The sequence below is a fragment of the Peromyscus californicus genome, unplaced genomic scaffold, assembly GCF_007827085.1.
Source record: "Peromyscus californicus insignis strain IS unplaced genomic scaffold, ASM782708v3 Scaffold_17__1_contigs__length_78620276, whole genome shotgun sequence".
Lineage (NCBI taxonomy): Eukaryota > Metazoa > Chordata > Mammalia > Rodentia > Cricetidae > Peromyscus > Peromyscus californicus.
Window position 1 is genome coordinate 42,803,547 of NW_026294469.1, and position 7,444 is coordinate 42,810,990.

The window sequence follows — 7,444 nt, forward strand, 5'->3', positions numbered from 1 at the left end:
CTAAGGAGACAGATTTGCCCTGGGGCTGGTTAGGTGGGGCAAGTGCTGCAGGATTGAGGTGAAAGCCGTAGCTATGAAATAGAGACCTTGGTCTACTCCGAAGCTCCTGAAGAAGAAACATTACCTTGTTTTGGGGAAATGCTCCAGGAAGACCCAGGACAGTCTGAACATTTTTATTGATATAATTGGTCTTGGCACAGACAGCACCTGTGACCTTCCAACTGGCTCAAACTTGTCATGGACACACAAGTGACCGCTTAGCTGCTGTGATGTGCTCCAGGACTGTGACCGTCACTCCAGGTCGCTGTGCCTGGGACTGCCAACTTCACGTGTGGTATGTCTGGTTCGTGCTAGGTGGGGGGGGTCAGTATTTTGTCACGTGACTTTCCATCTACCATTTACCTCCTATTTGGGGATCAAGTACTTTTGGAGTTCCTAATGAAAATGGGATTTTCCTCATGGAGAAATTATTCCAGGGAAATGTTTTAAAGTCCTCAAATTATGAGGGATAGATTTTGAAAGCATTAGTTTTATGCAAGATTACCACCAGATCTTTATCAAAATGTAAAGGTTCCTTCTATTAAGTAGTTCCTACATTAGTCTTTCTTAATAGTCTGAAGTAGATGTGTTGTGCATTTTTCATCGAGGGAGACAAAAATTGAAAACATTTGCATGTGGAACAGGAATCATTTAAGAAACTATGGAAACCGCTAATCTAGCTTAATGCCTTCTATTACTTTGGAAACATTTATTTTATCCCTTGGTTACTGGCAGTTCTATTATGGTTTACAGACAACAATAGAGGGTTTTATGTTTTGTGCTTCATTGCAGCAAAATGGTTCTCAAATATCTGACCTTAGATAATTGTGAGTCCCAGTGAAACTACGTATTCTCTGAGACTATGATTTTTTTTTTTAACCCACAAGAAAGCTTGTAACACAATTTATCCTGGGATCTTTTCTCTAGGATCTACACTATCTTCTCATGGGCTGTTAATATATACTCTATATGGTTGTATTGTATATTATATCTCTTATTAACTCTGCTGCCATCACTAATGTTTTAATATATAACTGTATGTGCCTCAAGGGAGCAGTTTATGTGTTTTACTGGCAAGGAGCACAAAAAATTCTCCCTGCTCTTTCCCTCTATTATGAATTAATATCCACTACCAGGGGACTACTTATGATATAAAATTGTCATCCTGTGAGTGGTGTAGATGAAATTACCATGGAGAAAAGCTGAGCAGTAACCAGAGAATGAATATGACAACACCTTTTCTGCTCTAAGTGGGAACCCTGGTGTCTTATATTAATTTATGGCAAATAATTTACATTGCTAATTGCTAAGTTTAATAATCTCTAATATCTTTTCAGTCACAGGCTTTTCTTAACACAAAACAATCTTGCGTGTTGAAATGGAATATTCTAATAACATGGGATCATTTTTGTTAGCTCCAGAGTATATTGCAATCTCTGCAAGAGACGACTGTAGCCTGTAACAGCACCTAGGGGAGGGAGCCTTTTAAGCGTTATTGTTGTCTACATTGCTTTTCATTTTGGCAATAAAGGAGTTAAAGGGGAGAGATTGATTCTTAATGACAGTCCTGAGTGTTGTGTGGTGGTTGCCTGGCAACTGTACCTGTAGGAACTAAATATTGGACATGCATCTGTATTAATCCCCTCTTGTCAAGGTGTGTAGGTGTTTAGTATATCAAGCTTGGGAAATACTTACAAGCAGAAAAGTTTGCTCATTTGATGATCCTTGGAAATTGTGTGAGATCACTGGATGTCAACAAAGAAGGGTCAGGAGAGTAAGTGATGTTCGGTGCTGGGAATAGGTCTTGAATGTATGTGAGCATCTCTTAAGTGAGACTGAGCCCAGCCTTGCTGTCCTCGCCTCCCTCTTTTATCTCTTCCAAGGACGTATCTCTTCACTTAGAGAACATTTATCGACTGTCTTTAATGTGCTAACGTCTGTGGCAGATACAGCCCGGGGCCTTTACACGAGATAAATGGAGTCCCCCGTCGTCCTTTCGTCTGGAGTGGAGACTATGGTGAGTGCAGGGTGCACGCAGAAGGAAACATTCTCACTCAACAGCCCTCAGAGCTCACACACCCGAGTATCATCGGCCATTCCTTCGTTTCTCCTGTAGAGATTAAAGTAATCTGTGGCTTATGTCCTATGCCCAACCTACTACTAACTTCCATCTCTGTCCATTCCCAGAGTTCCACAGCACCAGTGATCACTGTGCTCCATACCCCTTCACTCACCATCCCTCGGCTCCTGCTTTCAGAACCTTTGCTAAGGTTTTGGCTTCGTTATGAATTGCTTCCATTTTATCATTGATGTCCCCTCTAATTACACAGAAAAGCTGAGGACAAATAACTGAGGTAATTGATGAGAAAACTCTCTTTAGAGGATGAGGAGCACCTCACATTTCTGGGAATGGACACAGCCTCAATGTGAAGTATATTCAGTTCTGCTATAGTGATATGAAGGGTTACCTCTTATTATTCCAGGCTGTTCCATGTGGGGACATTTTGTTGGTGGTGAATGACATTTTCTTAGTAGAATGAGGGTATAGACAAGACCTTGCTTTGATCCTGTTACAGTAAGTTTCATGTACGTTGTAAGACGTTTCAGTGCCCACCCAAACACCTGGGCCTTGATCAGCTGTTTAGCTGGTTTTTTGTTTGCTTTTTTGTTGTTTTCCCTTCCCAAATAGATACGTCTGGTCATAAGATTGTGAGCGAAGAGAGATGAATCATAATGTCCCATCTGCCCTACTTCCATCAATAGTGAAGACAAGCCCAACGTTCTCAGCTACACCTGGCCTGGAAAGGGTACGTTTATTAATGTGTGGCTGAATCCATCGGCACACTTCAGGAAACTGAAGCAATGTATTGTGGAGTGATGACTTGGTGCAGGAGTGAGAGCTTGTGTACCTGAGAGGTTGGGGGGGGGGAGGTGAGAATTCAGGGAGGAGAAACGGAGCAACAGTGAAGTCTCCGCAAACATACCAGAGCTTGCAGGGAAATGTAGGAGGGGTGGGTGTCAGGGCAAGGCTGCTCAGGGGAGCAGGGCTCTTTGGAAAGCTGTCACTTGTGGGTCCCACTGCTTCTGGGGGTGGTCAGCCGAGTGTATGGTAGGGAGCTTGGGGCACTGCTGGTGAGCACTGCTAGCAGACACGGGAAAGGCTGAGTGCGAGCTGGAACCAATGAGGACAAGCTGGCTTCTGTTAGCACCTTTCAGATGATCTCCACATTTCACTACTGACATTTATGGAGAGAATGGCCCCTGCTTCACTTCTTTCTACAGTTGCCCGGACTACATGAAAAAGGGGATTCTGGGAAATGTAGTTCCAAATCAACCAGCTCCATGAGTTTCCCTGTAGAACCTTATTCAAAGGGCATTCTGTAGGCTCACATAATCCCTTCCTTGGCTGACCCCTTGCTTTGAAGACCCATAAAGTAGTGCCTTGAAGGAAGGCACTCCCTGTTCCATTCATTTCTTTTCATCACTGTGTTCAACTCAAGAATGTATATTGGGTGATGGAAGACAGAGGAAAAGGAGGTCAGAACTGGACAGTTAGAACTTGGCAGTTCCCGCTTTGATCCACATCACCAAATAACTTAGGAACCAACCTCATTCTTGTTTGTAATTTCTCACCAGTTTTTCTTTCCTTCATCAGAGGGCCTGGATCATTTCCACACGAGGTTGGCTGTGTTTATGAGCTTTGGACTAGCTTGTCTGCGTCACAGTTGAATCAGGTTTGTAGTTTAAATTCTCATGAAAACCATTGTTGCAGCCGTGGTGGCGAGCACCCTTAATCCCAGCACTGACACAGGCAGGTGGATCTCTGAGTTCAAGACCAGCCTAGGGAGCAAGTGCAGACCGGTCAGGGCTATACAAAGAAATCCTTTCCCTGAATAAACAAAGAAACAAATAAATAAATGAAACAAAAAAGAAGGCAAAGCAAAGAATAGGCTAAAATGTGTAGAAAGATTACCATTGAGTACACCCACAGTCTCTGTCTTTTCTGATGAGTCAAATAGACATAAGGCTGTGTGTTCTATTATATTTGGTCTCAAAATAAGAAAGCCACAGGGAGATTTAATGATAGCTTAACCATTACTTAGTGGCTGAGATTGGTATCGGAATTGGGGTCAATTAATGAAACTATTCAAGAAATCTAAAGCCCGAGTTCTAGTTTAGACCCTCTACATAAACACACACACCTTATTTTCTTTGTGATGGGACCACTACATCGAGCCTCATTTTTTCATTTGTGAACTTTGGTCTGTATCGAGACCAACTTTGGTCTTATCTTCTAGAACAAAGTGGGATAATACTGATGACATCACCTAGGAAGCCATAAAACGCCAAACAGATCCCAGTTATTAATATCAGTGACAACAAAAAAATGGTGTATGATAAAACCACAGACAGAAACAGATTGATAATTGGTCACAAGAAGCATCAATAAAGAAGTCTTAAAAACGTTTTACTTATTAGTTAATTGTGTGTGTGTGTGTGTGTGTGTGTGTGTGTGTGCGCGCGCACGCGCGCATGTACCTATGTATGTGAGTGTGCCTATGTGCTGGTGCTTGGTATGCAGAAGTGAGAGAACTTCTTGCAGAAATTGGTTCTTTACTTCCATCAAGTGGGTACCTGAGAAGTGAACTCAGGCTTGGCAACAAGCACCTTTATCTGCTGAGCCATCGCAGCCCCTTAATAATACTTCTCAACCAGTAATAGTTAATAAGTTTTTTGCACCCTGATAAGTCTCTCCACCAAGGCAGCAATCCAAATCAGACCAAATCAGACTGAATTAGAAAAGCCCCCCAGTTTAATGGGTTAAGCATTCCTGGGTGGTTCTCAGGCTCCCCAGAAAGGAGGCGGGGAAGAGAAACTGGAAAACCACGTGTCTGTTTTCAGATGCAGTTTATATCCCCTGTGGGAGTGGTCTTGAGCCTCTCTCGGGGAGGAGCTGTGTTTGGCGGGCTTTGAAGGTTCTGGTTTAGGGAAAGAAATGGGGGGAGGGGAGTTGAGGTGGATCTTCCACCAGAATAGTTAAGAGGTCACATAGACATCATCATAATATCTAAACTATGGCACTGTAGTAGAATCTTGTAGCTCCAAAAGATGGAAAAAATCTGTGCAAAACTTGTCTGAATTTCTCGGTGGTATCAGAACGTCTATGCTCTTTGGGTAATGAAGTGTGAGTTCCCTTTATTCCCCTAGATGTCTCTGGGTACCCCTCCCCCTGAGGTTGTTTCTTTGATTTTCTGAGCAGCTGTGTATGTTTTTGTAGTATTGATAAAGGGGTGAGGCAGGGCGAACCCTGGTAACAGCAAGTGGATGGGACGGAGCTGTGTAGTCTTCAGCCTAAGGGTTGACTGGAAGGGAACGCAGCCTCCACTTCAGGTCACAGCTCTGTGACAAATGGCTCCATTGCTAATAAAGATAAGCTGGATTGCAGGGCAATCTGGCAGAAATATTCCTGCCTTAAAAAAAAAAATTGTGATGTGTGACGATGGGGGGGCGGGGTGGAGGCCCTAAAAATTTGCTCCTATCTGTCAGAAATCATCATCCGGGAGAGTTTTATTATGAGGGAAGTCAGACCTGCAGCCTTTGCTTTGACCGCAGAGGCCAGAGGTGTTTATGTTTCTTTCAAGATATTGAGTCCAGAGTTGAGGTCTGGTATTTGGCTGGTGACTGTTCAAGAGGAGGGATTTGGCTTCTGGCAGAGCATAAAGCCAAACGACAACAAAGCTTTCCTTTCAAGCTATCCAAATGAACACATTTCTAATCTGAAATTCAAATACTTGACAACAGAGAGCCTGTGAGCTGGGCTTTGAACAGGAAATTGCTTCATGGTTTTAGCATAATGAATCAGGCAGTTAGACTAAATCCATTTAGTAGGAGAAGAATGCTTTCACATGCTTTGTGAAAGAAAGGGGGAGGGGGTGGACCTTCTTAATCCCCCAAATTTCTTAGGACTTGCAGACACAAACGCCCCGTATACATTTTATCTGCTGTGTTCTCCGCCCGGTATGTAGAAAACCGGTATTCAGGAATCATCTTGGTTGGAAGACGCAGTGTCTTGTAATGTTGGAGGAAATGAATGTGATGGGTACAGGTCAGGGAGTTGCTGGCTGTCTTCGTGTCCCTTGCTTCTCCGGCTGGTGGCGAGTGCATTGCATTGTGAAACCCTGTTTTAGTCCCTGTCAGTGTTAAATCGGACAGCTATGGTGTTGCCTTGTTCTCAAGGCACTCGGGAGACTCAGAGCAGAGGAAGCTGCAGGCATTCCTGGATCAGACTCTCGGCCTTAAGAAAGCAGCAGGCTCCTCAGTCAGCAGGGCCTGAGACATCACGGGTGCCAACCAGACTTTCGGCATGGGGGTAGGGCTGAGCAGACAGAGGACTGGTACTATGAGAAGGGCAAGCCAATTTGCATGCTGTAGAAGGGTGGTAGGCTGTGTAATAAGTCTGACCCTGAGAGAGCCTGCTGGCCTCCCCGGGGAAGAACAGAGAAAGAGAAAATGGAAAATAGAAGTTACAGAAGAAAGAAACAAAAGTAGTCACAATGGTAGTGCAAACGGGAAGAGAGAGAGAGAGGTTGAATCTTATCTGGAGCGAAAGGGGGCGCCATAGGAGTAATAGCAGCAGTCACACACCCCTGAGCCGGGGCCCAAGGAGCTAAGGCCACAACACATCTGCCCCTACGGCAGACAGATGCATTATGAGGTATGCCTTTTCTGTGTAGCATACCCCCAAACTGTTTCCCTACTCCTCACTGGCACAGAAAAATACATAAATGAATGAGATTTCTTCAAAATCATTGTTTTTAATGTTCATATCAAGTAGGCTATTAAAGTTCTTCTAGTTGGCTTGGAGAAGAAGGTCCTTGAGACAGATTACATTACAGAGATATTAAAGAAAGAAAACAACAGAAAAACCCACCCCCAAACATGAGTGTGTGCCAGGTACCCAAGCCATGTTCACATTTAAACAAACAGAGGAACAAACAAACCCAAACCAGGGTGGTATACCTGCCTCTCCAGTGCTGAGGAGCGGCTTTCATGGCAGGGTGGAGACCATGGTACACAGACTGGCTGATACGATCGTGCCGACCTGAGCGGACCTGTAATGAACTAGGCTGAGAAGAAGGATTTTAAACCACAGTAGCCTGGTTCTGGAGTAGAATAGTAATCACCTCAAGAGCAAAACTTGAATGTTTAGGAGACCCCGTATCTTGGGAATTGTGCTGAGGCCCCAACCAGATCTAGTCAAAACTTATTCAGAATGTATTTCAAGCCAGTGAGTGTAAACTGGCCAGAGAGGAGCCTCTATCCTGCCAAGTAGCTCAAATTATCCAGATAAAAATGAGGCAGAATTCCAAATCTAAGCCTGTTGCCAGACAACAGACTTCCCTTC

General features: G+C 44.0%; 1 long non-coding RNA gene across 1 annotated transcript; it reads left to right on the forward strand.

Annotated features, from left to right (window-relative positions):
- The first annotated feature begins 1,959 nt into the window (after nucleotides 1-1,959).
- LOC128112454 (uncharacterized) lies at nucleotides 1,960-3,773 on the forward strand. The gene is made up of 3 exons (XR_008218991.1): nucleotides 1,960-2,056; nucleotides 2,729-2,846; nucleotides 3,695-3,773. It is a non-coding gene; the product is annotated as an uncharacterized LOC128112454 (long non-coding RNA).
- Nucleotides 3,774-7,444: the final 3,671 nt, after the last annotated feature.